Source organism: Pinus tabuliformis, chromosome 3_2 (assembly GCF_031772625.1).
Source record: "Pinus tabuliformis cultivar Carrire ecotype Pingquan chromosome 3_2, CPIR1, whole genome shotgun sequence".
Classification (NCBI taxonomy): Eukaryota; Viridiplantae; Streptophyta; class Pinopsida; order Pinales; family Pinaceae; genus Pinus; species Pinus tabuliformis.
The window spans coordinates 915,271,281-915,298,582 of record NC_142302.1 but is presented as its reverse complement, the minus strand read 5'-3'; the positions used below and the strand labels follow the sequence as shown (position 1 = coordinate 915,298,582).

The 27,302-nt window shown below is 37.4% G+C and overlaps 1 pseudogene across 1 annotated transcript; it reads right to left on the bottom strand.

Annotated features, from left to right (window-relative positions):
• Positions 1–6,056: 6,056 nt before the first annotated feature.
• LOC149183602 (alpha-bisabolene synthase-like) lies at positions 6,057–27,075 on the bottom strand (annotated as a pseudogene). The gene is made up of 14 exons (XR_016257194.1): positions 25,571–27,075; positions 25,426–25,486; positions 15,756–16,004; positions 15,196–15,382; positions 14,890–15,101; positions 14,732–14,795; positions 8,836–8,904; positions 8,641–8,741; positions 7,982–8,211; positions 7,776–7,888; positions 7,529–7,627; positions 7,147–7,362; positions 6,932–7,070; positions 6,057–6,832 (listed from the first exon to the last, which is right to left on the bottom strand). The product of XR_016257194.1 is annotated as an alpha-bisabolene synthase-like (transcript).
• Positions 27,076–27,302: the final 227 nt, after the last annotated feature.

Sequence of the window (27,302 nt, the reverse complement as noted above, 5' to 3'; positions counted from 1 at the left end):
CAGTCAATTTCATCTTTTTAATATCAGCATTAGTAGTTTCCTCCAGACTTAAATTCAGAGCCTCCGCAACAGAAGCGTGCAATTGTTCAATTTCAAAGTTCCCACAAACTATAAACCAAATGACGAAATAAAAAAATGACTCACCTCTTTTTTGTAGGTATTGTAGATGATTTTAAGAAAGAAAGTTTTGCCCACACCCCCTCTACCAGATACACCGATTACATGAGCTTCATGACGAGCATCGCCCAACCATCCTCATCATCATAGGTTGCAGTGAGTGGATTGTTTCTTTTAGCATTTGTATTTAATTTCATTTCATGTCAGCCTATTCTTTACTTCTAAATAGGATTTAGTTAGGCTACATTTCATATTGCACACTTGCATTGCATTATTAGTTGCATTTCATTTTTAACCCATCAATCCTAGATTATGGTAGTTGGTCCATAACCAACGGGCTTGCCATTTCAATAGTTGGGCCTTTTGCCCAATAATCCTATGAAGTTGACAAGGAACATTTTCCCATGTCAACAAGACCATAGAAGAAAATCAAAGCCTTGAGATATGAATCTTTTGAGATAATGGATAAGGTAAGAAATATCACTTATAGAGTACATGCCCCATGTTATATGTGCATTTACTTAGTAATAAATGTATATAAGATAATATAAGTTTATTAATGTCTGCCAAATGACCAAACTAAGCAATGAGATTGTTTAGTACATGAGTGGAAATAGAAAATGGGAGGTTTGTCTCACTGTCAAGGGTGAAACTCTATCTCGGTACAGCAATGAGAAATTCAGTGGGATTATAGTGATCAAGGTTCGGTATAATCACAAGAAGGGTCTCTCTCTGTCAAGGAGGTAGATGATTAGGACAAGGCACAAATAATTTATGGCCACATCGAGAAGCTTGCCATTGCTTTTGGTTATCAACAGATGCCTAAATCAGCTATCCTGATTACCAAGAACCTTCACGTTTGTGGGTGCTGCCACAATGCCACAAAGCTCATTATGATGATCACCAGGAAGGGAATTGTTGTGAGAGATGCAAATTGTTTCCATTGTTTCTCGAATGGACTCTGTTCTTGCACTGATTATTGTAACGCTAATTTCAAATCATCTCATACAAAACCATGTGACTGCAAGCATAAGAAATTACTTGCCTTTTGTGACAAGCATGTGTTTGATAGAGAAAAATGGACAAATGCAAAAGCAGAGGGGATTAGTAAAATATTTGATGTGTATCAGTTTTTGTTCGGTGTATCTAGGGTGCATACATAGCAAAAATAGACCTGGATAGTTAGTGACATTTTCATAAGACATATTGAATTTCTTCCTGATTCATTTCTTCATATCGGACATAATTTTACAAAAAATGTCGAATATAAATTGAGTATAGTATTGTTAGCAATTTGCAGAATCCAGTGTTGTTGGGTGGTATGCCAATGGTAACACATCATGTGATCATATGTCATTGATATAGACGGTATTTCTAGCATAGTTATTTTTGGTTGCATGTTGAAGATTTCAAGAGAAGTTATGCATGACAAATTCTACATGCCTTAACATAATTCACCCTAAAGATGCAAAATTTATTTGACAAACTGATTTACCTTGGACAATGTGATTTTATATGACAAGGCATGCATTGGGCTTAAGATTGTAAAATATCTCATAACCTTTTCCAATATACTATAAATCAAGGCCAAGGAACACTAACATAGGAAATAATAAACATGCGTAGAAGCTAGGACATTCATATAAATTTGGTGTCTAACTACTGAGAACATATACTTCATAATCCATTTTGTCACATTTTGTTCATTTCATTGAATTAGAACTTGCCACAACTCTTTTGTCGAGGCCTAAAAAGAAAGGGATACCTAGAAATTTAAAGATCTACCAAAATTGAATCTACAACCAACTTACATTAATTAATTTGGAATCTCGTTAGCATTTTTTATATGATATAGTTTTGTTCCATGGAATCTTCAGACCCTAAGGATATATGAAAGATATCTAGGAATTTCATCACATTTGTTAAACACTCAATCTCCTTTTTCTTGTGAGGAAGGGGGATCATTTGCAAAGTGAGCATGACTTAGGTCTTTGACATTTGACCCAAGGAATAGATATTTGTTCACCTTACCTAGTGAAATGTCCAATCTAACAAGTATCCGAGAGCCTTTATCGAGAAAGGCCATGACCTGGAAAATTGAAACAAAACAACCCAATATTAAATAAAATAGTTCATTATTATTTTTTCAAAATGATAATAACGAGAATTGTTGATTTTTAAAATGACAAATTTTTAAAAACCAAGAAGAAGCACAATTGATATGCAAAGATTATATGACTTCTAAACATGCTTGAAATATTTATTCCACTTAAAAAAGCTTTTAATACCATTTAGTAAGTTTTGTATCAAATTTCTTAAATAAACAATTATAGACATAATATATAGAAGGGTAATCCATTTCTATCTAAATTAGTTGGGAAGGTGCTCTTACTAATTAGGTAAGAATAAACTTGGGCCCTAAAAATAAATCTCTTGAGACATAATGTGGAGCTTCAACATATGAAACAAAACACTAAAATAAGAAGACAACATTGTTTGATTGATCTTCGAAGATAAACATTATTAGTAACTTGTCATTAACTTCCATATGAGTAGAAACATCTTTGAACAAAACACTAATCATTATTATAAAGTTTCTTCAAATCTTAAATCTTATATTTTAGATTCAATAAAGTCTATCCTTAAAGTAAATATGATCACGGTAAAATTTTCTCCAAATATTAAGTATATTGTATCCTAGCATTTAAAAAAAAAACTTTATTTAATCCTATCAAAACGTTATTCAAAATCTATCAATATTAAAGCAACATTGTAATCAAAATTCTTCACCTAATACATTTCCTCTTAACTAGGAATGAGAGTTCCTAAAAGAATAATATCATAAAAACAAAGCCACTTTGACAGAAAATAATCACCGAGGGTTACACATTTAAAATTTGTTAGAAACATTAACTAATCCATCATATGGCTTGGGAGTATATCTATTAAGACTAAGACCTCTAGTCAAAGCGCCACCAAATATAGACTCTTCCTAGAATTTCAATATATCCTCTTTGGTAGAATACAAAATTTTTATAAGATGACATGAAGCAACGTAATGGCTATACAATTCAAAGTAATTTATGATTTGGCTTTAGAACAAATTTATAAAATCTGTACTGCCAAATATAGCCTCTTCATAAAATTCTACCAGACCATTTATAATTAGAACAAAATTAGTTCAATAAACCCCTGAGGAATACCATCGACACCAGGAAATTGCCTTTCTTTGAAACCAAAATTTCCCTGCTAACCTGCTCCCTCTTCCAAAGAAAGAGAGTCAAACAAGGTCTTCAAATCAAAAGGCTATCATTTGGAAGAAAGCGACTCTAGAAGTTAGACAAATGTTGCCACTTTTTTGGTTTTTTTTACAAAATCAGGAAATACTAATATTATAACATTGTTAATTAAATTGTGTTTTCAAATTTCGAAATGAATAGATTCAACAACTTGCAACTATAATTTTCCCAATTTCTAACTAAATTTCAAATAAAATCAAGTGAAAATTCAGCCTAAGAAAAGGGGAAAAAATTACCTCTTTAGACTACAACCTATTTTATCTTGAGAGTTAGTGAATAATTCCTCGTCTCAAAAGATTTCATAAACCCCCTTTAGTGCTCATCCTTACGCACTAAGCCAAACTCTTACTCTGCACCCATTTCAAATATCCAGGTGATGTGTCCTTAAATTGGCTTTAGCTCCATAGTGGTGGTTGTCCTCGAATTCCAATTATCAGGGTTATTTTGCAAAGAACTATACACCATATAAAACGAATTATTTTCGCTCTATGCGTTATGCATAGGGCAATGATTATTTCTCAGAAATGTCCAGTAAAAGTTCTGGTATCATTATGAAAAAGTTCATATTAGGTGTCTCCGTCAATTAAAATAAATTTATAACTGATTTATGTCTCTATTCAGGTTCTTGTTAAAGAAATCAAGTTTAGATAACAGTGATCTATAATAATTAGTGTGTTTGGGAGCATCTTGAAGTACCATTTTATCCTTTTTCTGTAATCTATGCAAAAATATTTTACTTTTAATTTCCTCTAGATTTTTTTGAGTGGAAAAATAGTGCTAATAAAGCTTTTGCCTAAAATTAACTTGTTCATCAATGGACAACTCAGAACTCTCACTGACATGCTTATGATTGTAATTGTGCTTTCGCAACTTTTGCAAAATATACGCCCCCTACTCACCACTTCTAAGTGGAAGGTCACGGAATTGAATGGTGCTAAAGGTAAATAAGAATGGTCAGCTCAGAACTCTCACTGACATGCTTATGATTGTAATTGTGCTTTCACAACTTTTGCAGAATATACACCCCCTATTCACCACTTCTAAGCAGAAGGTCACTAAATTGAATGGTGCTAAAGGTAAATAAGAGGAAGCCAGTTCAAAAAACATTTGTTTGAAATATTTTCCACCATTAAAGGATGGTGTAAACAATCAGCCCATAAGAATATTCAGCGTTATTTCTGTGAATAATGCATTAGCATTGCCTCAAACTCATGAAGAAAATTCACAACATAACAACTTTAAGTTAATCTTAGTTTTAAGGTTCTCACCTCTAGTGGATGGAAAATTTGTTAGAACCATTTACTTTGAGAGTTTAGAATTCTATCATATCTTAAGAGCTTGGAACAATTAGATGAATCCTATAGAAAATGAGGCTTCCAAACACATTATGTCAACGCTAAAAGCGGGTGGGGTTTGACTGCAATCAAGTGGCCAAGCTAATACAAGAATTGTAGTTATAGCTAGACTTGAGATCTTTCTTCCCACGGTCTTTGAAGAAGATTACCAGATCAACCGCCATCTAAATCATTCTAATCCTGCCACAAATATGTTGCCAACGAAAGGACATAAGCTCATTCTTGCACTACTCAGTATATTTGAAATAACATGTAGCTGTCATTTTTATCAACTCGACTCTGAGTTTCAAGAACAGACACTTCGATGTAATTTTGCCACAGAAAATGTCTTCACTGCCCATAGAAATGTTGTAGCTGCACAGGCAACATTTCCTGCTCACAACCTAACAGCACCACCGCTGCCACAACTTGTTGTTAGGGTTATTCACAGATGTATCTCCTGTCCAGTCTGTCACAGAAAGTTGAATAACCTACTACACTGAGGAAATATTCTTGACTTTTCTTCGTTAAATGAAATAGTTGACTGGTTGAAATAGCTGCCACAGTTAGACATATATTCGATCTGTTATAACCGATGTTTCAGATGAGAGCAGTGAATGATCAATCAAGTCAAACATACTGCGGTATGAGTGATATTATGATTTCGAATGAGTGAGTGATAGATACATATATTTATTTATACATTTATTTTTTATTTGTTGAAGTTTAGATTTAAATTTTTTTTCCACGCTATGTAGTGGTGGATGCATAATAGGGTACTTGACATTTGAAATATTTTCACACACTTGTAAGCTATAACATGTACCCATCTAATGTTTATATATCTCCTTTATTCTCAATGCAATAATAATTATTTTTATTATTAATAATTAATATATAAATTTTTTCCATATAAATATATTTAAAATTAAATTAAAATTTTTTAATTTATAAAAAAAATAGTTATTAGTTATAATTAAATTACTGATTAATATCATATAACCCAAAAATCATTTACATCACAACCGAAAAAATCATAAAATTATAAAAATTTCAGTTAAAAAAAATAGTTAATATCACATAATCCAAAATGATCTTAAAACATTTTGCATCAATCTCACATAATCCAAAAAAATAAAACATTTCACATTACATTTGATTATATAATTTTTTTAATTAATAAATATAATTAAAACAAAACAAAAATGATCTTGAAATAAATCTCAAATGAACTTCATTTGTATAGATAACGTAATTAAAAAAACAAAATCTAAAATAAATTATTGAAATCAAATCTCTACCATCACATAAATTTATAATTAAATTAAACATGCCGAGATTCTAAATTCCAAGCCTCCTCGTTCAATCAATATATCTTAATTCCATTGAACGTCTGCGTCACTCTGTGAAAGCTCAGACTGAAACAATTCAGGAGGTGATGTATGCACATCTTCATATGGAAGGAAGGTGTTCAGACTCAAAGTCACATCACAGCAGGAAGGACCATATGAGTTACAGTGGCAAGGGTTCAATTAGACACTCTTTGATGTAGTCCTTGATTTTTGTTTTAGAGATGCCAAAACCGTCTCCTTCCTTGAATATCACCATCGTCACTCGAGTCTCTTCCATTAGCATCTTCTTGCACTCGAATGGGATGTCGACATCCGATGTGTCGTCGGGCTTCAGAAACTCCCACGTCAGCTCCTTCACTGCTGGCTCTAGAAGGCTGTACATGTAATTCACAGCCACTTCCTCTGTACTTCCAGGATGTTCTTTCATATAACATTCAATACTGGATGCCAATTCTCCACGAGCCTTCTCAGCCTTATATGTATGTATGTCGTCGGCCAGGCGAGTAATGATGCAGTTGAGCTCTGTGAGAACACACCTTCCTGGGTAATCTAATTGCTCCAATGCCTCTTGCGAAAGGATTTGCCCTTCCATCAATAACACTCCACTCAGCAGAAGTATACGTTGGCCGATGGAAATGATCCCGTTCTTTATGTATTCCTCCAAGCTTGGCACGTACTCAGATGCTAACCATTCAGCTTCTTCATAATACCCCATAAGATATTCCTCCCACTGATGAATTCAAGATTAAGATTATAAAATAATTACAATATTGATGTCTGCACAGTAAGTCAGTTAAAAACAATTTACAAATTCATCCGTATTACTTACTCCTTTTCTGAAAAAGCTAAGCAATTCGCGCCCCTGTAACTTCTCTGCCTCCCGAACCACTTCGTGAACAATTTCGTAAAAGATTTTGTAGGAGAGTTTCATATAGTCTGGAAGGCTTTCTGTCAACTAGAGGTCCCATCTAAAGAGCCAACATAAGATAATTAGGATGATACACAATGTCAATGTAGATGAAGATGGTTGCAATAACATCCTACCTTCTGACAGCCTCAGTGAATAGCTTCAATTCATCAAGGGTTCCATATGTATCATACATATCATCCAGAATAGTATTCAAGCACGCTACTTTTGAAAAGAGGAATCTGCATTTGGCATACTGGGGCTCATACGTGCCCGCCGCTACTATGAAGAAGCATTCCACGGGCCTCACTCGACCGAAGGGTAATAAAGGGAACTCCGAATGTTTAAACCAGCTGTGGAGCAGAATCAATCAAAGAAGGAATTAGAACAAGTTTCATCATTCAAAGAAAGAATTATAAGAAATTTGAAACTGAGTAAGTAATTTCTGAGTAATTAAAATAGAGTGGATATATACTACATTCTGGAATAATAGCATAAATCATTAGGTTGGTTTATTACGTAGTGACATGCTTCATCTCTTTTTGATTAATTGCTTGGATAATGTTGAAGTCCAGTTTAGCCAATTCTAAAATCTTTTGGTTGTTTACTTTGGGCAGCCTGAAATTGGATAAAAATGGAGCACCTAGTCAGTCTTATTATTATTATCAGCCAGGCACTAAAGGAAAGAACCTGCAAATTATGCTAAATTTGGGAAAAAGGATGAAGAGAAATTATGAAGTGAAATTGAATCTGGGGTCTCACTTACTTATAAACACTTTTGGCTAAGCGTGCATAATCTGAACTATACCCTTGACAATATCTCTTTGCTTCTACTCTGGAAACACTGGCATGCCAAGAATTCTCCAACTCGTATTGAATCTGGCAATGGTAAACAAAATATTAGAAACTCATTCAATCGCTTCCGTGGAGAAAAACAAATAAGCGAGTCGACATGTCTGGACATTAGGTTACCTCTTGGCTTACGTTTTGCTTGTTGTTCCATGCAGTGAAAATCTCACTTTTCTCAAGAGCTTCTCTTAAATATTTTGTGGCAAAGTCTCTAGCTTCATCCAAAATAGTTTCTCCAGGGAATGCGAGTTGGGAAGCTCTATACAGGCTCAACATGCTTGCTACATTTTTGTTAAATTGACTGGTTGAGCAAAAGAAATGCCTATCGGCATCTTTGAAGTTGTCGAAAACAGCTGTTAATACGACGTGCAAAGGTTAGAAGAGAGAACAGAAGATGATGTTGATTTAAAGGTTAAGTCAGATTTTCCTAAATCTCTGGAGCACTGAATTCTCTATTGCCAATTTAGGGAATGTTCTGTATGGATAGGAGGAGCATTTTTATGTTATTGTAGATTTCTCTTAATCGTCAGATTCCAAGATATTTTTGGAATCTGGAATAAATACAAGTTTAGCATGAACAGAAATAATTCTAAAATCTGCCATGGATATAAGTTTAGCATGAACAGGAATAATTATGGAATTGTATAGACAGGAATGAGGTCAATTTTTGACATCATTCCTGTCCCTGCCATTCCAGAATCTTTCAGAAAAATATACATACTATACCCCTGGGGATTTGAACTTCTACCCTTTTGTAAAGAAACACAATCCATAGTACCCACCTGGAGTTACACTGTACCGATGCAGCAGAAGAAGTCGAAATCCCAAAGCAGTGATCTCAAGATCTGCAACGGGCTTCAGACTTTCGTTCCAATGCCTGTATGCAGGACATGTCATAAATGTTACGTTGAAGGATTTTTCAGAGAAAATGGGGAAGGGAAGGATAGTGAAATTAAAATTTTTATGATACCTGTAAAACACAATCGAGAATTTCCTTGATTTCCTTTTCAAAGTGTCTATCGATTCCAAGGTTGTTATGAAACCAGCTCACAAAAAGATAGAAAAGAGAGATCCACGCCTTAGAATTCAGCCTCTTCGAGGGGGCAACCTCCTTTACATTACATAAATGAACAATTCTTGGATGATACAAATGACAAAACCTCCTTTCTATATATAGGAGTCTAAGGAGTCACAATATAATCCAGCCGACCTAAAAATAATAATATAAAGCCACAAAAATAACAATAGAGGGATTCTATGGGGCACATAAATAACAATATGGGGGTAATAGGGGCACAACAATATAAATAAGGGGTATAACTACAATAGTAATGGGGTAATCACTAGTATTATAGGGACCCAACATGCCCCTCTCCTTCAAAAAAGTGTTGTCCTCAACGCTTGAGTAGTTCTGGATACTTCTGCATAAAATTCTCATCCTCCCATGTGGAATCTTCAGCGGATAAGTTCTTCCACTTGATAAGATACTCTGAAATTGATCGATTTCGTAGCTGTCGAGTTCTTGTTTCTGTGACTGCTTCCGGTTCCAATATAATTTTTCCTTCCTCGTCAAGTTCTGGCAATATTGTTTGAACTGGGAGCTTGTCGCCTATAACCTTCTTTAAACATGAAACATGGAAAACTGGGTGCAATCGAGAAGCTGCAGGAAGCTCCAATTTGTATGCCATAGTACCAATCTTTTCCAACACCTTGTACGGACCATAATACTTTGGTGATAATTTATTATCCTTCTTAGCTTGCTTTAGGGACATTTGCTTATATGGTTGTAGCCGTAGGAATACCCAATCACCTACATCAAAACTTCTTTCACTGCGATGTTGATCTGCCTGTTGTTTCATTCTATTTTGTGCCAACACGAGGTTATCCTTTAAGAGTTGGAGGACTTGTTGTTGATGTTCGATGTGATGTTCCACTGCCTGAACCTTAGAATTTTCTCTTAAATATGATGTGATGGATGGTGGTTGATACCCATAAAGTGCCATAAATGGGGTCATTTTTGTTGCTGTATGGAAGGAAGTGTTATACCACCATTCAGCCAGAGGCAACCATTTGACCCATTGTGTCTGTTTATCAGATACAAAGCAACGAAGATATCCTTCCAAACATTTGTTTACTATCTCAGTTTGCCCATCAGATTGAGGATGATAAGATGAGCTATGAGCTAACTGAGTACCAAGACAAGAAAATAATTCTGTCCAAAAATTTCCAGTGAAAATGGGATCTCTGTCACTTACAATAATCTTTGGGTTTCCATGTAGCTTTTGAACTGTTTCCATAAATGCAGTAGAAACTGTACTGGCTTTAAATGGATGTGATAATGCACAAAAGTGTGCATACTTGGTAAGTCTGTCAACTACCACCATGATGACACTCTTTCCCTCAGACTTGGGTAAACCTGTGATAAAATCCATTGAAACCTCCTCCCAACGTTGGCTTGGAATGGATAAAGGTTGTAATAGACCCGGTGTCTTAATTGTTTCAACTTTATTTTGTTGGCAAACCAAACATTCCGCCACAAACTTTTGAATATCTGATTTAAGGCCATCCCAAAAAAATTCCTTCTTAACCCTGTGGTAAGTTTTTAAAAATCCTGAGTGCCCTCCTAAGGGAGAAGTGTGCAATTCCATAAGAATCTTTTGTTTTAGCTGGGAATTCTTACAGAGGTATAAGCGATCTTTGTACCATAACGAATCATTTTTCCAGCTAAATGTATCAGAAGTACTGGAATCTTGTTGTAGCTTTCGAATAAGTGCCCACACTTCTTCGTCATTCTTCCATTCCTCCTTTGCTTCGTTTATCCAATCTGGTTGGATAATAGAAATGGCACACAACAATGCTTCCACATCCTCATCCTTTCTTGAGAGTGCATCTGCCACCACATTTTGCTTCCCTTTTTTGTAGATGATTTCAAAGTCATAACCCAACATCTTTGTGACCCACTTTTGTTGCTCTTCAGAGGATAATCTTTGTTCTAAAAAGTATTTAAGGCTATCATGATCCGTTTTTACCTTGAAGTGTCTTCCCATTAGGTAGGGTCGCCATTTCTTAAGTGCATGGAGTATTGCCAACATTTCCTTCTCATAAATAGCTTTGCTTAAAAACTTTCCCTTGATTGGACGACTTTCAAAAGCAATGGGTCTTTCATCTTGCATTAGAACAACACCAATTCCATTTCCTGAAGCATCACATTCCACAATAAAGGTTTTTGTGAAGTCCGGTGTAGCTAAGACCGGTGCTTGGCACATTGCCTCTTTAAGATGTTCAAAGGCCTTTGTTGCTTCCGGAGTCCATGAAAATGAATCTTTCTTCAATAATGTTGTTAGAGGTGCTGCTATTCTCCCATAATTCTTAACAAACTTGCGATAATACCCTGTCAACCCAAGAAATCCTCGCAGATGCTTTATGGATGTGGGGATTTTCCATTCCTTAATGGCTTTAATTTTGCTAGGGTCTACCTTAACTCCTTCATGAGATACAATATGACCCAAATATTCCACCTCCTGGACTCCAAAGAAACATTTGGATCTTTTTGCATATAATTGTTTCTCCTCCAATAGTTGTAGCACCTTGTCAACATGTTCAACATGATCCTTCCAAGACTTGTTGTAGATTAGTATATCATCAAAAAATACTAACACAAATTTTCTAAGGAATGGTTTGAAAATTGAATTCATCAAACCTTGAAATGTTGAAGGTGCATTGGTAAGGCCAAAAGGCATGACCAAAAATTCATAATGACCCTCATGAGTTCTAAATGTCGTTTTCGGAATGTCTTCAATCTTCATTCTGATTTGATGATATCCCGAACGAAGATCCAACTTGGTGAAGTAAATTGATCCATGCAATTCATCCAGTAATTCATCAATGACAGGAATGGGGAACTTATCTTTAATAGTGAGCTTGTTGAGCTCCCTATAATCTGGACACATGCGCCATGATCCATCCTTCTTGTGCACCAATACTACTGGAGCTGAGAAAGAACTTTGACTCGGTTGAATTATACCAGCCTCTAGCATTTCTGCAACCATACGTTCAATTTCACTTTTTGGACATATGGATATCTGTACGGCCTGATGTTTGGAGGAACACTTCCTGGAATCAGATGAATAGCATGATCATGATCACGCATAGGTGGGAGACCTTTGGGAGTCTCAAATACCTTGGAATGATTGTCCAGGACTTTTTGGAGATCTGGAGAAATAGATGATTCCAATGTGGAAACATCTAGCGAACATAATTGTGCAATTACACCTCTTTGCTCCTTTTTTAGAAGCTTTGTCATGCCATTAGAGCTGATTATCTTTCCTGGTTTCCCTGCAATACCCCTTAATTCAACTTCCTTTCCTTCCACAGAAAATTTCATGAAAAGTTCTTGAAAATTAAAAGCTATTGTACCCAAGGATTGTAGCCATTGGACTCCTAGTACAACATCAGCACCTCCCATTGGAATGGAAAGCATTGGGCTAGTCAATACATATTCTCCCATGGATAGCTTGATATTATGGCACTTTCCAGAACAATTTATTGTTCCTCCATTTGCAATCATCACTTGACACTCTGGTGCTGGATATAGGAAGCAATTCAATTCTTTTGCTACCCTACAATGAATAAAATTGTGGGTGCTTCCTGAATCAATCAACACTATTACCTTTTTCTTCTTGATTTGTCCTTCTATCTTGATGGTTTGAGGAGTGGTAATTCCCGCCAATGCATTACAAGATATGGTCGGATTTATTTGTTCTTCATCTAGGCTTTGTTCCTGGAATATATCCTCTTCTTTTGACCTTTCTTGCTCCTTTTCTTCTTCCTCTTCACAATCTATGTAGAATAATTTCTTCTCAGCACACTTATGACCTTTGTGTATTTGCTATCACAATTGTAACAAAGCCCTTTTGCTCTTTTTTCTTCCAATTGTTGTGGTGTCAACCTTGTAGGTTGTGGAAGACTATGGGCAACAACACTTCCGTCTTTATAGTTGTGAATGGTATGCTTCCTAGTTGCCATAATTTTGCTTTCCATTTTTCTTGCTAACCTGAATGCCTTCTCTAATGAATCAGGTTCCCAAAGGCGCACATCATGTTGGATATTATCCTTTAAAGACCCTATGAACACATCAATCCTATGCTCCTCTGGAATATCTTTTACCCTTATGTTCAATTTTTGGAACTCCTCAATGTGCTCCATTATTGAACCCTTTTGTTTGAGACTTATCAATTGGCTAAAAAAAGTGTTGCTTTTTGTATCCTCATAATGTGCTATCAATTCTTCCGTAAAAATTGCCCAAGTGATAAATTGTTTACGAGAACAAAGCCATTGATACCATACAAACTGATTTGGTTCCAAATATAAAGTTGCCATACGTACCTTTTGTGTGTTTTGCACATTATTGAGATCGAAGAATTGCTCCATCTGTAATATCCATGTGGCGGGATCCTTGCCATCAAACTTCCTCATATCGATTTTTGGAACATGGTGAGTCTTCGATCCAACATTAGAGTCTATGGAATCATGATTAACATTTCTTTTGTTCTCATCATGAGTTTCCTTTAGTACTCTTTCACCCTTAGTGACCATTTCTTGTAGCAACTTATTCATATTTATCTTCAATTCTTCCATCTTATCATCCATGCCATTAATTTTAGCTTCCATGCCATTCACCTGAGCTTCCATGCCCTTTATCTTAGATTCCACGCCATTTATCTTAGCATCTGTTAGCTTTTGTGAGCGTGACATTTGTTGCACTTGTTCTTGTAATTTTGATATATCATGTAGCATTTCTTCCTCTTCTTCATGAGTCATGCTAGAGCTTTCAGGTTCCTTACTAGGTGTTTGCATTTTCTTTCCTCGGGGCATCAGTTACCGATAATAATTCTTTACTATGCCCTTTGAATTCCTTCAAACCAAGCTTATGCAAAAATTTAAAAAAAACTACACACCTTTTTTTACTTTGTAGAAGCCTGATATTTAATCTGATGTATCTCTGTAATTTCGAATCATCCAGTTCTGAAATTGTGACCTGTAGTAGCCTTCTATGTCCTCTTTCCAATGCCACTAGTCTGATCCAAATTGGATTCTCCAAGAAAGAGTTATGCACAATCTCCCGCAGTGACCTGATTATAGACTAGTTCAGTAGAGCGAACTTGTATGAAGTGCCACATGTCACTGTTTCAACCTTTGACTCTAGGAAATATATAAAAGAAACTACAGTCCGTCCTCTTTCTGTACATTCTTACGAAATTTCAATCCGATGCTCAGAAAGAAAGTTATGACGATTTTCTCCAGGTCACCTGTTTTGAATGTAATTCAGGAGTCTGCAAAAAGACCAACTTCCTTAGCTCATATCTCCGAAAATATCACGCGAAAAGCTCTGAAATTCGGACCCAATGTTCATCGTGATTTCCTCTCAAATGGGTTTTTTTCTGCGACTTCTGAAACGTCACAGAAAAAAAGTTATAGCGAAAATGCCACGATGACCTGTTTGGAGCAGCGAAACCCTAGAATCCAAAGCTCTGATACCAAATGTTATGAAACCAGCTCACAAAAAGATAGAAAAGAGAGATCCACGCCTTAGAATTCAGCCTTTTCGAGGGGGAAACCTCCTTTACATTACATAAATGAACAATTCTTGGATGATACAAATGACAAAACCTCCTTTATATATATAGGAGTCTAAGGAGTCACAATATAATCCAGCCGACCTAACAATAATAATATAAAGCCACAAAAATAGCAATAGAGGGATTCTATGGGGCACAGAAATAACAATATGGGGGTAATAGGGGCACAACAATATAAATAAGGGGTATAACTACAATAGTAATGGGGTAATTACTAGTATTATAGGGACCCAACAAAGGCACAATATTATCCACCATTAAGAGGCCTTCCAGCAGATCCACAGGATACAGGAAGGGAACTGCAGTATGCGTAGTTAATTAAATTTATTGAATTTTAAAAAGTAAAGCAAGGATAGGGCCAAGATGCAAACAACATGAAACCTCCATACATACCAAAACTGCCCAACTTAGTGAGCACGCTGTTCAGTAATTCAAGGCATTTGATGTCTCCAATGTGCATGAAGACGCAGGCAGTAGAAGCAGGTGAGCCTGAGAAAGACCCATCTTGGCTTTGAACATCAACTATTGTTTCCCAGTCGACCATATCTTGTATGCCCTCCAAAGATGACAACAATGTTCCGCCATGAATTTCGTCCTTGGAGAGGCTGCAACATTCATTTATTAGAATTTGCATAACATTAAGTAATATGGTCTAATTCGGTTGTTGAATTGACAATATGTTAATTTGAATTCACATACTTGGCTAGTTTCTCCTGCCCTTTCATCTGGAGCATACGCACATAAGGCAAGTCGTAGGGAAGTCCGAGGTGCAGAGATTGGGCTTCTCTTATCAAGGAAGGAAAGATGATCTCAAAGTCTGTTACACAGCTATCCTGATCGTTTTCATCCTTTATTGCTTCCAGATTGCTTTTTATGAATTCAATGCCTGTATATACAGATCAATGGAAATTGTCATTACAATTAATGACAATTACATGATCACGAGGTTACTGCAAGTTTTATATCCACAAAAATGGCTTTAGAGAAATATATCCACAACAATTGTTCAAAAATTGCTCTCTTGATGCAAGGAAATGAAATTTGAAGGATCAAAATTTTAGTAAATATTTTTTTAAGAAAAAACATGAAAAATTAACCCGATTACTAATATTAACCCTACATGATGACAATGATAAAAAATTAAAAAAACAACTCTCAAATCCCAATTTTAATTCTTGCCCTGCTCGACTCACACATCCCAACTTTCCATTTAAGGAGAATTAAAAAGACAACTCTCAAATCCCAATTTCAGTTCTTACCATGCTCTACTTGCACATGCCCAACTTTCCATTTAAGGAGCGCAAGAACACATGAAAGAGTGGCAAGCAGGCGGTCGAACAGGAGGAAGTGCGACTCAGTTCCCCATGAACCATCTTTAAACTTGTTTTTCAAAATCCAATCAACTGTTTGGGGAAATTGCGGTCGAGAAGAACCATCAATGGCAGGCACCCTAGCTACCCATGCTATGTCATAAGCAGATGGGGTGATCACTAAAGCATCTCCTTCACCTGTTGTTGAGATTTTTTGTTTTAAATAAAATAGGCAAAAATCCCAGTGTATGACAACAATAGAAATTTGTTGCTAGATTAGCTCCAGGTTGTTGGGAAAGAATTAATGCATCCTAAATTTGATGTGAGAGGCAGTTAGATTCTCCTTGCTATAAAATAGGTATCCATACTGATAGTTTGGTGTGAGAGTTTGTGAGGATTTGATTAATTATGTAATCTCCTTTTTGATTAATAAATATTGTCGATGCCTATGTTTGGTGGACATAGCCCAGATTGGTTGGGTGAACCACGTTAAATTGTTGTATCTCCTGTGCATGATTTAATAGCTGTGTATATGTGTTTTTAACTGCCGTGCATCTTGGCTCCAACAAGTGGTATCAGAGCAATGTTGGAGGCCTGGCGCAGCGGTGGAGGTCATTGTTTCTAGAACTGCATGTTCAGCTGATGTGTGGACCTGCGTAATGGTAGTTGCATATTGCTGTGCGTAGAGGTCGTTTACCAAAACTGCGTGGAGAGGATTGCTATTATATTTATTCACTTGCGTGCTGGAGGTGGAGTGCAAAGGCGTGGAGATTGCTGGTCTATTCCTTTGATTGTTGGTGCCTGGTGCTGATTGCTGGCGTATGACTATTTGTGCGTGCTGGTTTGTGAGTGCTGGTGCGTATTGTTGTATGCTGTGTGGACCTGCGTGGTGTATTGGAGCGCTGGTGCTACGTGGAGCGCTGGTGGTATTCAATTAGTGTTGTGCTGGTGCGTGGTATTCGATTGTTGGGTGGATTCCAGTGGATTGGTGGTGCATGGATCGTATATTTCTGCGTGGAAGTTTGCCTGTCGTCGGTGCGGAACAGCATTGATACAGCGTGGTGACTGCAATGATTGCTTAGTCATTATTCCATTTTTTTTTTTTTTTATAGGAGCGCATGATTGCTGGTGAGTACTCCAGCATTGAGACCTGCGTGGAGTTTACCCAACCTACGTGGAGGTGGTATGACAGCGCTGGTGTCGTAGAGTCACGCCAACCAACTGAAATGGCACGGATCCTATGCAATTAAGTGCGCCAATGCGCTAATTTGCTGATCAGCGCATATTTTCAAGGTATACTCGCGCCATTTTGTCAGCACTACAGCGTTTTTTAAATGGCGCGGTTCTTGTGGTCATCAGCAAGCGCCAATATTTTTTAACTTGAAATCTGAGATTCAAACAACAAAATCAATTGTACAATAAGGCATAGGCGGTGTTTTATTTATTAACTTTTTTAAATTTGGAGATTCTTTGTTTTAAGACGAGATGGTGAAAACTCAGAGTGCCTGATTTGAAATCGAGAAATTTAATGGCAAAAATAATTTTGAGATCTGGAAGTTAAAGATGCATGATTTGCTGGTACAACAAGGCGTGGCAACGGTGCTGCCGGGAAGATCCAAACTGCCTTACCCCGTGACAGACGATGAATGGAATGAATTGGATGGAAGAGCTTTGAGCGCTATTCGGCTGTGTTCGGCTGATGATGTTTTATTTAAAATCGTGTCAGAGAAGACTGCAGCTGGTTTGTGGACGAAGTTGGAGAAGATGTATATGACGAAATCCTTGACAAATTGGATTCTCCTGAAGCGGCAGCTATACAGTCTGCGAATGAAGGAAGGTACTTCCATTACTGATCATTTGAATGTTTTTAATACTTTAATGGTGCAATTAGAAAGCATAGAAGTAAAAATTGAAGGCGAGGATAAAGCCATAACTTTATTGTGCTCATTGCCTGAGTCGTGGGATCATTTTGTCACGTCTATAAGTCTTAGCTCATCCGAAACCATTGAATTTGATGATGTCGTCGGAGCTTTGTTATCTGAGGAAACCAGGAAGCGGTCGAATGCTGACACCTCTACATCAGAGGCAATGATGGCTAGAGGTCGTTCTAGAGAAAGACACTCTGGTAAGCGCAGTGATTCGCGTTCAAAGTCCAAGGGGAAGAAGAGTAAAGTCAAGTGCTGGTTCTGCGTCAAATCAGGGCATTTGACGAAGGATTGTTGGAAGCGACAACAAACTTCTAAAGAAGCTTCATCGACAGAAAAGAAGGAAGCGAACACGACTGATACAGGTTAAGTATCTGGTTCAGGTATGAGCGACGAAGTTTTATCAGTTAATTTGTCAAATCATGATCAACATTGGTTGCTAGATTCCAGTGCATCAAACCACATGTGTATTCATAGAGACTGGTTTAAGACATATAGATCAGTGAATGATGGAGTCGTGTACATGGGTAATGATGTCACATCTAATATTGTGGGAATAGGGAGTATACAGCTGCAAATGTTTGATGGGACAACCAAAATGTTAACTGATGTAAGACATGTACCAGATTTAAGAAAAAATCTAATTTCACTGGGGGCACTTGATACAAATGGATATAAAACTGTCATTCAAGGTGGAGTAATGAAAATTTACAAAGGTATTTTACAAGTAATGAAAGCTAAGAAAGTAGGAAATCTGTTTCAGTTAGAAGGAAGAACAGGGTAAGTTCATGTGTCTACCCTGTCTGAACATGACAGTAGTTCCATTCGCCTATGGCATCAAAGGTTGGGCCATATGAGCGAAAGAGGGTTAAATATTTTGGCTAATCGCAAGTTACCTCCTAATCCAAGGTCTGGAAAGTTAGATTTCTGTAAGCATTGTCTGTTTGGAAAACAAAGTAAACAAAAGTTTAAAATAGGCAAACATACTAGTAAAGGCATACTTGATTATATCCATTCAGATGTTTGGGGACCAGCCCCTACAACCTCATATGGTGGCTCGTCTTATTTTGTATCATTTATTGATGACTTTTCTAGGAAAGTGTGGGTCTACACGTTGAAAAGGAAGTCTGATGTGTTTTTAGTTTTCAAGCAGTTTAGAGCATTGGCAGAAAATAGCACTGGTAGAACAATAAAATGTTTAAGAACTGACAATGGTGGTTTGACAGCTATTGCAAGGATGCAGGGATTGAGAGACATAAGACCACGGTTTATACTCCTCAGCAAAATGGAGTTGTTGAATGCATGAACAAGACTCTTCTAGAGAGAGCAAGGAGTATGCTGAGTAACGCCGGGTTGCAAAAGGAGTTGTGGACGGAAGCAGTGGCAACAACATGTTATGTGATAAACCGATCTCCATCAATGGCGATAGGCTGCAAGATTCCGCAAGAGGTATGGAAATGACACCCTTGTGACTATTCTAAACTCGGAGTGTTTGGTTGTGATGCATATGCTCTAGTGCCTAAACATCAACGAACTAAATTAGATCCGAAATCGAAAAGGTATGTCTTTGTTGGGTATGGTGATGGAACAAAGCGATTTAGATTGTGGGATCCGAATACCCGCAAAATCATCATCAACAGAGATGTAAAGTTTGATGAATCCTCTCTTGTACAGTTAGATGTAGATAATAAATTGAAACAGGATGATGTATCCGATTTCCAGCACATTCAGTTTGACAGCACTTCTAATGATAGTCATGACGACCATAGTTCAGATTCTAGTCATGAACAGGTTTCAGAATCAGATTATGAACAGGGTTCAGATGGAGGTCATGAACAGGTCTTAGATGGCGATCATGAAGAAGTTCCTACAGATGATAGACAACCAATTGTGGAAGCACCAGAAACATCCTTAAGGAGGTCTACAATGATCAAACATCCTTCGAGAAGGTATGATGATTATGTTACTTCAGTTGCTTTGACTGCTAACGATGATGAACCTTTGTGTTATCGGGAAGCTGTAGAAGGTTCAAAGAGTGACAAATGGAAAGTAGCCATGAAGGAAGAAATGATGGCCTTAGGTAAGAATGGCACATGGGATCTGGTTGAACTTCCCAAAGGCCGGAAAACTGTGGGGTGTAAATGGGTTTTCAAGCTGAAACGAGGTGTGAATGATACGGAAGACAGGTACAAAGCGAGACTGGTTGCAAAAGGGTTTTCTCAGAAAGCCGGTGTTATCACTTAGAACTATAAACATATGTATATAATCCTTTGTCCAAGTTAAATGTCAAAAAGTTGGTGTCAAATGGTTTTTGTCCTATGTTTCTTACTTAGGGTTGAAGTTTTAAAGGTGTCTGATGTAAATCGTTCTCTAATCCTATTGGTCATCCTCCATCATGATTGCTAAAGCCATGTCTTGTCTTATCCATGTCACCGATCCTTTCCGTAATTTCGCAGCGCAGTCTCATTGGTTAGTTTTGCAGCGCAATCATTGTTTAGCCATTTCGCAGCGCGTCAGCATCAAGCCGTTTCGCAGCGCATTATGCCAATTCATAACTAACTGCGCTACGAAATCGCAGATTCGTGTGTTTTGCAGCGTATATTCCTCAAAGGGTCAAGTCTGTTGATGAGTCACCACTTCCGTCCGTTCATGTCAGTGGGCATACCTCCCAAACACTCATTAACCATCACTCCACCAATAGATTTGTAGGCATGCACATAAATATTATTCAAATGGGTTTTACCGTGCAAGGATTTTTTATGATGATCGTAGATGATGCATAAATGACCAACCTGTGTGATGAGATATTTTACTTTGCAAGCGAGCCCGAGTTTTTCAAGTGAGCCTGATTACAAGCGAGCCCGCGTTAAAAAAAAATTGAATTACCATTTGAGTTGAAGCTGTTGGCCATTCTCTGTGTGAAAATTTCAAAAGCGAAATGGAGAGGAAAGAGCATAGGTCTGGAAAATGTCAGAGAACAGAGCCTGAAGTTTTGGACCTTGCATTAAGAGATGAAGGCTTGAAGAAAGCCTTCAAGGATGCCGGTTTTTGGAATTTCTGTAAGAAGCTGTAGGGTGGCCATGTTCAGGTAACAAAGGATTTTGCTTTAAACTTCACGGGTTTGAATTCTAAAATAGCTATGTTAGAAGTACAAGTGTCTCCGGAGGCAATTGCTGTTGTAACTGAGATCCCAAGAGGGGGGCAAGAATGGTTTAAGAACTTTAAGTTCGATATGAATCCATGCAAAGAGTTCTTAAAAGAGGCATATGTGAATGAAGACCTAACAAAAGCAGTGCCTAGAAACTATGTTAAGGAGCACTATGCCCTTCTTCTCACCTGTATTCAGAAGTACTTAACCTGTGAGGGAAGATACAATAAGGTCTACTCTTATCACTTCAAGTTGCTGTTACATTTCACTGGTAAAGCATCCATAGATATTCCCTTTTACTTGTTTCGCAGTCTAAGCAAAATGTGTGACAAAGTGCAATTAAGGAAGGATGACTGTGAAACATATTTATTTCACCATGGTTTGGTTAAATTGTTAGTTTTGAATGGTCTTTAGAAAATTGGTAGAGACTGGAACTCCTTCATCTTCATGGCTGGTTTCCAGAGTAAAACAGGTCTTACTCCACAGCCAGTTAGAGAAAAAGAAAAATCAGTTGAAGAACCCACGATAGCTGAGCTTCGAAAGGAGGCAAAAGATAAAAAGAAGGCCAAGTCACAGTTGAGAAAATCAGTGAAGCCACTGATCATTAAAGAGCAACCTCAGCCATCATCAAAAGAAGAAGCTAAGCATAAGAAAGTTGTACCTGGACCAAGTGGATCTGAAACAGTGTCAAGAGTTAGGACAAGGAGTCAAATAAGCAAAGAAAAAGGCAAAGCATTAACTGTTGAGGAAAGCCCGATATCTAAGGCCAGCTTGAGTGATTTGCTTGAGGCCATTGAGTTTGAGCAGGTTGAACCGGTGCATATTGAACCAATGCACATTGATTTGACTCAATCATCACCAGAAAGCACTAAGAAATCTAAAGCTTCAAAAAGACTGAGGTTTGATGAACCAGGTGATGAATTTATCTTCAAACCAAGAAGACCTGTTACAAGAAAACAAGTAAGGGAAGCTGAGAAACTGCCCAGAACAGAGGTAGCAGAGGAATTGTCCAGAACAGAGGAGGCAGAGAAAATTAAGCAAAAAGACAAGAATAGAACAGTCATTATTTCCCAAGGAGGTAACATTATAGCTATAAAGAACCAGTTGGAGGCAACAAAAAATGTAATTGCCAAGGTGAATAGTGCCACTAGGGAGTCTGCAGTCAGGTATGCAAATTATCGAAAAGCTGTTTTGAGAGGAAGTAAAAACCTAGTAAGCCAGGTGGATTCAGTAGCTGATGTTTACACATGGACTGTTCCAGCTCTCAAACAGGCCAAATCCATTAGAAAAATAAACATGCATTTAAGAGCTGAAAACAAAGCCTTGAGGAAGGAGGTTGCAGACTTAAAGGCACAGCTAGGTCAAATAGCTGCTAACTGATGTTGAGAAAGGTGTTGTTCTAAGTTTTGTAAAATTTTGCTTAGTTTCATTATTTTGAGGACATATAGATCTCTGCCACATGTAAAGAAGGTTTAAAAAATCAAAGGTCCAAGCAGTAAATACCTCAGGGCAAATACACACTGTTTTAGCAAATTCAGCAGTTTCGTAGCGCGCTACGAAACTGCTGTAGGTGTTGTTTTTTAACGCAGACAAACAATTTGATAGGATGATCAGAAATTTTCAAAGGAAACATCTGAGGGACATTTAGGAGACCAAATGAAGATAGCATAGCCATTCAAATGATGACAGGTGTACCTTTGTAAAAGTGAAATGTTTTGGCTCAAGTTAAAGTTTTGATTATAAAGGCACTTTATTACCGGTCATTAGGGTTTGGAAAGAGTTGCATACGAGGAGACTTGGCTTGCACACCTGTTCATCAACGAAGCCTCCAACACATCTGGAAACATGGTGGTGCTCTACATTGTTGGGATATTAAAGAGCTGGAGACATGCTGCTGCATTTTCGAATAAGTGGTGGAAGACTGGAACCGGAAAAACAGGGGTTTTCTCCTAACATCACTGAACCATCAAAGCATTCAGCATCCAAAGCTAGTATGGGACATTGAATCATTTTCTTAGCCATCTCGGCCAAACTAAAAGGAGAGAGGTGTCAAAGAACAAGAAAGAATCATTCTACGAGGAGGATAGAATTAGAGTTATAGTTAAATTAGGACTCTTTAAAATTCCAGTTTAGTACTTATTGTATTTAATGAGTTAGTTCAATAGTGGATAGAGGTAATTAGTGGCAGTCATCGAGCTCCCCTCATGCTGGAGGAGGAAGCTCAAAGTAGTTAAAGTTATGTTTCTATATATAGATGAAACTTTTATGTAATGAGGGTTGGATATTTGAGAAAACAGAGTGTTATTTTGGCTTGTGTACAAACTCATTTTCAGTAATACAAGTGACTACTTTTCTTCTCAGGATTCATACAGTGTTTCAAATGCTCAAGATATGTGGTTTTGTTTTATCCTTTATGTTTTTACAGTTGTATAGATACACAATCACTCAGAATTCACTTTGCTGCTCTGATTTCCTGTGTGTATTTGTAAGCTGAAGTTTCCATGAGATGTGTTTTGAGTATTTAAACATTACATGCCCTGACTTCTATGTATGAGTAGTGTTATAGTTTACTGAAGGATGATTAACTCCATAAGCCCAATGGAAGTCTTTGTAATGTCTGTCCAGCCAACATATTTGTTAAATTTACTTTGCAAGAGTTAGCCATCTCATCAATAGTCAAAATCAATAACCTTTTGAGAGAGCCCTCTCAGGCTAAGGAGGCTAAGCCTTAGTCAAAAGTCTGGTTTGAAATAGTTGCACAGAGTCTACCTGATCAGCAGCCTTTCAGTGCTTGATTTTGTGATAACAGCCGGTATTGACTTTCATGAGATTTTTTCACCAGTGGTTAAAATTGTTTCAATTAGAATTGTGTTAGCATTAGTGGCTTTGCTTGATTTAGAGTTGCAGCAATTAGATGTTAAGACTGCATTTCTACATGGAGACTTAGATGAGGAAATTTATATGGAACAACCGGAAGGGTTTGTTCAGCATCGCAATGAGATATTTGTCTGCAGGCTCAAGAAGTCATTATATGGCCTGAAGCAGTCGCCTCGGCAGTGGTATAAGAAGTTTGATTCTTTCATGTTGAGTCAAAAATATATAAGAAGTGAATATGATCATTGTGTTTACTTTAAACAGGTAAGTAATGGCATGTTCATTATCTTAGTGTTGTATGTTGATGATATGCTTTTAGCAAGCAAAAGCATTGAAGAAATCAACAGGTTGAAGACTCAGATGGCAAGGAAATTTGATATGAAAGATCTAGGAGCAGCAAGACAGATTTTGGGCATGGAGATTTTCAGAGACAGGGGCAATGGTAAGCTGTGGCTATCACAACAAAATTATATTGAGAAAATACTTGTGAGGTCTGGTATGAACAATGTGAAGCCTGTGTCAGTCCCTTTAGCTTCCCATTTTAAGCTTTCTTCCAGTTTATGTCCTAATACAGATGAAGAAAAGGATTATATGTCTCGAATTCCATATGCCAATATAGTAGGATGTTTGATGTATGCGATGGTGTGTACGCGACCAGATATTTCACATGCAGTTGGGGTTATCAGCAAGTATATGGCAAATCCGGGTAAAGAACACTGGTCAGCAATGAAATGGTGCTTCGGTATTTGAGAGGCACAAGTAGTTATTGTATTACTTACAATAAGAGTAGTGAATATGTTTGCGGATATGTGGATTCTGATTTTGCAGGTGATTTGGATAAGAGAAGGTCAACTTTAGGGTATGTCTTTACTCTTGCAGGTGGAGCTATTAGCTGGATGTCAAAGCTACAAAACATTGTTGCTTTATCCACTAATGAAGCAGAATACATTTCTGCTTCGCATGCTTGCAAAGAGGCGGTTTGGTTGAAAGGTTTGCTTGGTGAGTTTGGTAGGTTACAGGACAACATCAGGTTACTTTGTGATAGTCAAAGTGCAATACATTTGGCTAAGAATACGGCCTATCATAGTAAATCAAAGCATATTCCAATTAAGTACCATTTTGTAAGACAGGTTATCACTGAAAGGGGAGTCTCTCTTGAAAAGGTGCATACAAAGGAAAACTGTGCAGACATGTTCACGAAACCAGTTTTGTTAGAGAAGCTACGTTGGTGTTTGGCTTCTCTTGGCTTGCAGAAAGGATAAAATAATAAACAAACAGGGCATCATGCTAATTGTTGTCAAGGTGGAGATTGTTGAGATTTTCTGTTTTAAATAAAATAGGCAAAAATCCCAGTGTATGACAACAATAGAAATTTGTTTCTAGATTAGCTCCAAGTTGTTGGGAGAGAATTAATGCATCCTAAATTTGATGTGAGAGGCAGTTAGATTCTCCTTGCTATAAAATAGGATACGGATAGTTTGGTGTGAGAGTTTGTGAGGATTTGATTAATTATGTAATCTCTTGTTTGATTAATAAAGATTGTCGATGCCTATGTTTGGTGGACGTAGCCCAGATTGGTTGGGTGAACCACGTTAAATTGTTGTGTCTCCTGTGCATGATTTAATAGCTGTGTATATGCGTTTTTAACTACTGTGCATCTTGGCTCCAACACCTGTAAGCATCAGCTTAATCTCACTAATAAGTGTCTCCGCGCGTTCTGCATAGCAAGAATCCTGTTCAATTAACACAGTTAGTGATCATTATCAAAAGTGATATAAATACTTGATCTGATCAGAAGAAAGAATAGATTTACTCACAGTGTAAGGGGATTGAAGAGATTGCACAAAATCGTAATCCCAGACATTTGGATGAGGATTGGACGTCCTCCTGATCACGCTGCTGCTGCTGCTACCTGTCGACAGAGTAGAAGAAGCAACAGAAACGCTAGCCATTACAGCAAATATTAGCTATATGCACTGGAATGGAATTTGGCAAACAAATTTTGCTTGCTTGATTGGCTTGCTTCGTAGACAACTGAGTCACCTGCTGGTATTATGTAGGTATATATAGTGGCCTACGTCGATGGAAGGAAGCTCAGGCAGGGAATGTGATGAGTTGAGTTGAGTGACTTCCAAATTGTGCATATGCTAAATAAATTGTTGCATGTGAGTCAAATTATTTTGCCCCGCACACCAGGCAGGCAGCGAAAAGTACGCAAAAATACTTGCACTACTCATTTCAGCTTGCCATGGACGCTTTCGCGACAATTCCTGGACTTTGTAAGGATGCTTTCTTGGGAAGCCAAAACCGTGCAAATCCGTGCAAATGGTTTACGTGATGAATGGCTTCGGCCCATCTCAACACCATACTGTGTTTTTCTGAGGAAATCATTGAAATAATGAGTGCTAAAACCTCAACCATAACAGCGAGTGCCATAACTGCTCTCCAGGAAACATCATCCTCGCAGAGAATCAATGCAGATATAATCTGGCTTTGCAGAGAAGGGCGAATGAAGGAGGCAATAGGAATCCTGAATTTTCCAGACCACCGAGGCATTCAACTAGAACCTCTTACCTATAATTCTTTATTACAGCTATGTACTGGAAACAAGGCTTTCTGAGAGGGAAAACGAGTCTACACCCACATGCTTTCGAGCGTCTTTGAGCCTAATATTTTCTTTAGTACGAAACTCGTGAACCTATATGCCATGTGCGACAGTCTGCCCGATGAACGCTTACTGTTTGACAAAATTCCAACGAGAAATCTCTTTTATTGGAATGCAATGCTGAGAGGATATATGAGAAATGGAATGTTTCAAGAAACCCTAGGACTTTACTATCAAATTCGATGGGAAGGTGTGCGGTTAACTGGTACAATTTCCATAGAGTCACCTCATTCCCAAACTCTAACAAGAATATACAACCCACATTCAATTGTTAGGGTTTTCGTGGTAAATTTTGATTGATTTTCTCATTCAAGGGTTCCAATAGTTTTCTGGATTTAAGAATTTTGGGTATTTGTTTTAGATAAGTAAATTTTCATTTTGGGCCATGGAATTGCCGAGAGTTCAGTACTAATTCTGAGAAAAGACCGCATTAACGAAGAGGGTTGGTATACTTACAAGCACTCGAAGGTTTTCGCAAGGTATCGCAAGAGAGGCTCCTGAAACTTCATGCTGGTTAGTATCTGTTGCTCCTAATTATTATCAACCATTTCCCTGTTGTAGTTCAATGAATTATCTCTGCCCTTAGATGCCAGAGAGAGAGGGACGCGTGGATGTTGAAACTGAATAGAAAAACTACACTAATAAAACCGAATAATTTGCAGAATAACAAAATACTGCATAATTCGATGGAAGACAACAGTTCAATCGTCTAACACGCGATCTGATGGTGCAGAAAGGTACACGTGGCACATTAGAAAGTTCTTTTCATAGAGTAATGCCTTATGGTGTAAATATTATACTAGGAGATATTTGTAATCACAACATGTGGAATACAAGTAGTTAATAGCATGAGGTAGGAAAGCATCCAAGAATGGAAAAATGTA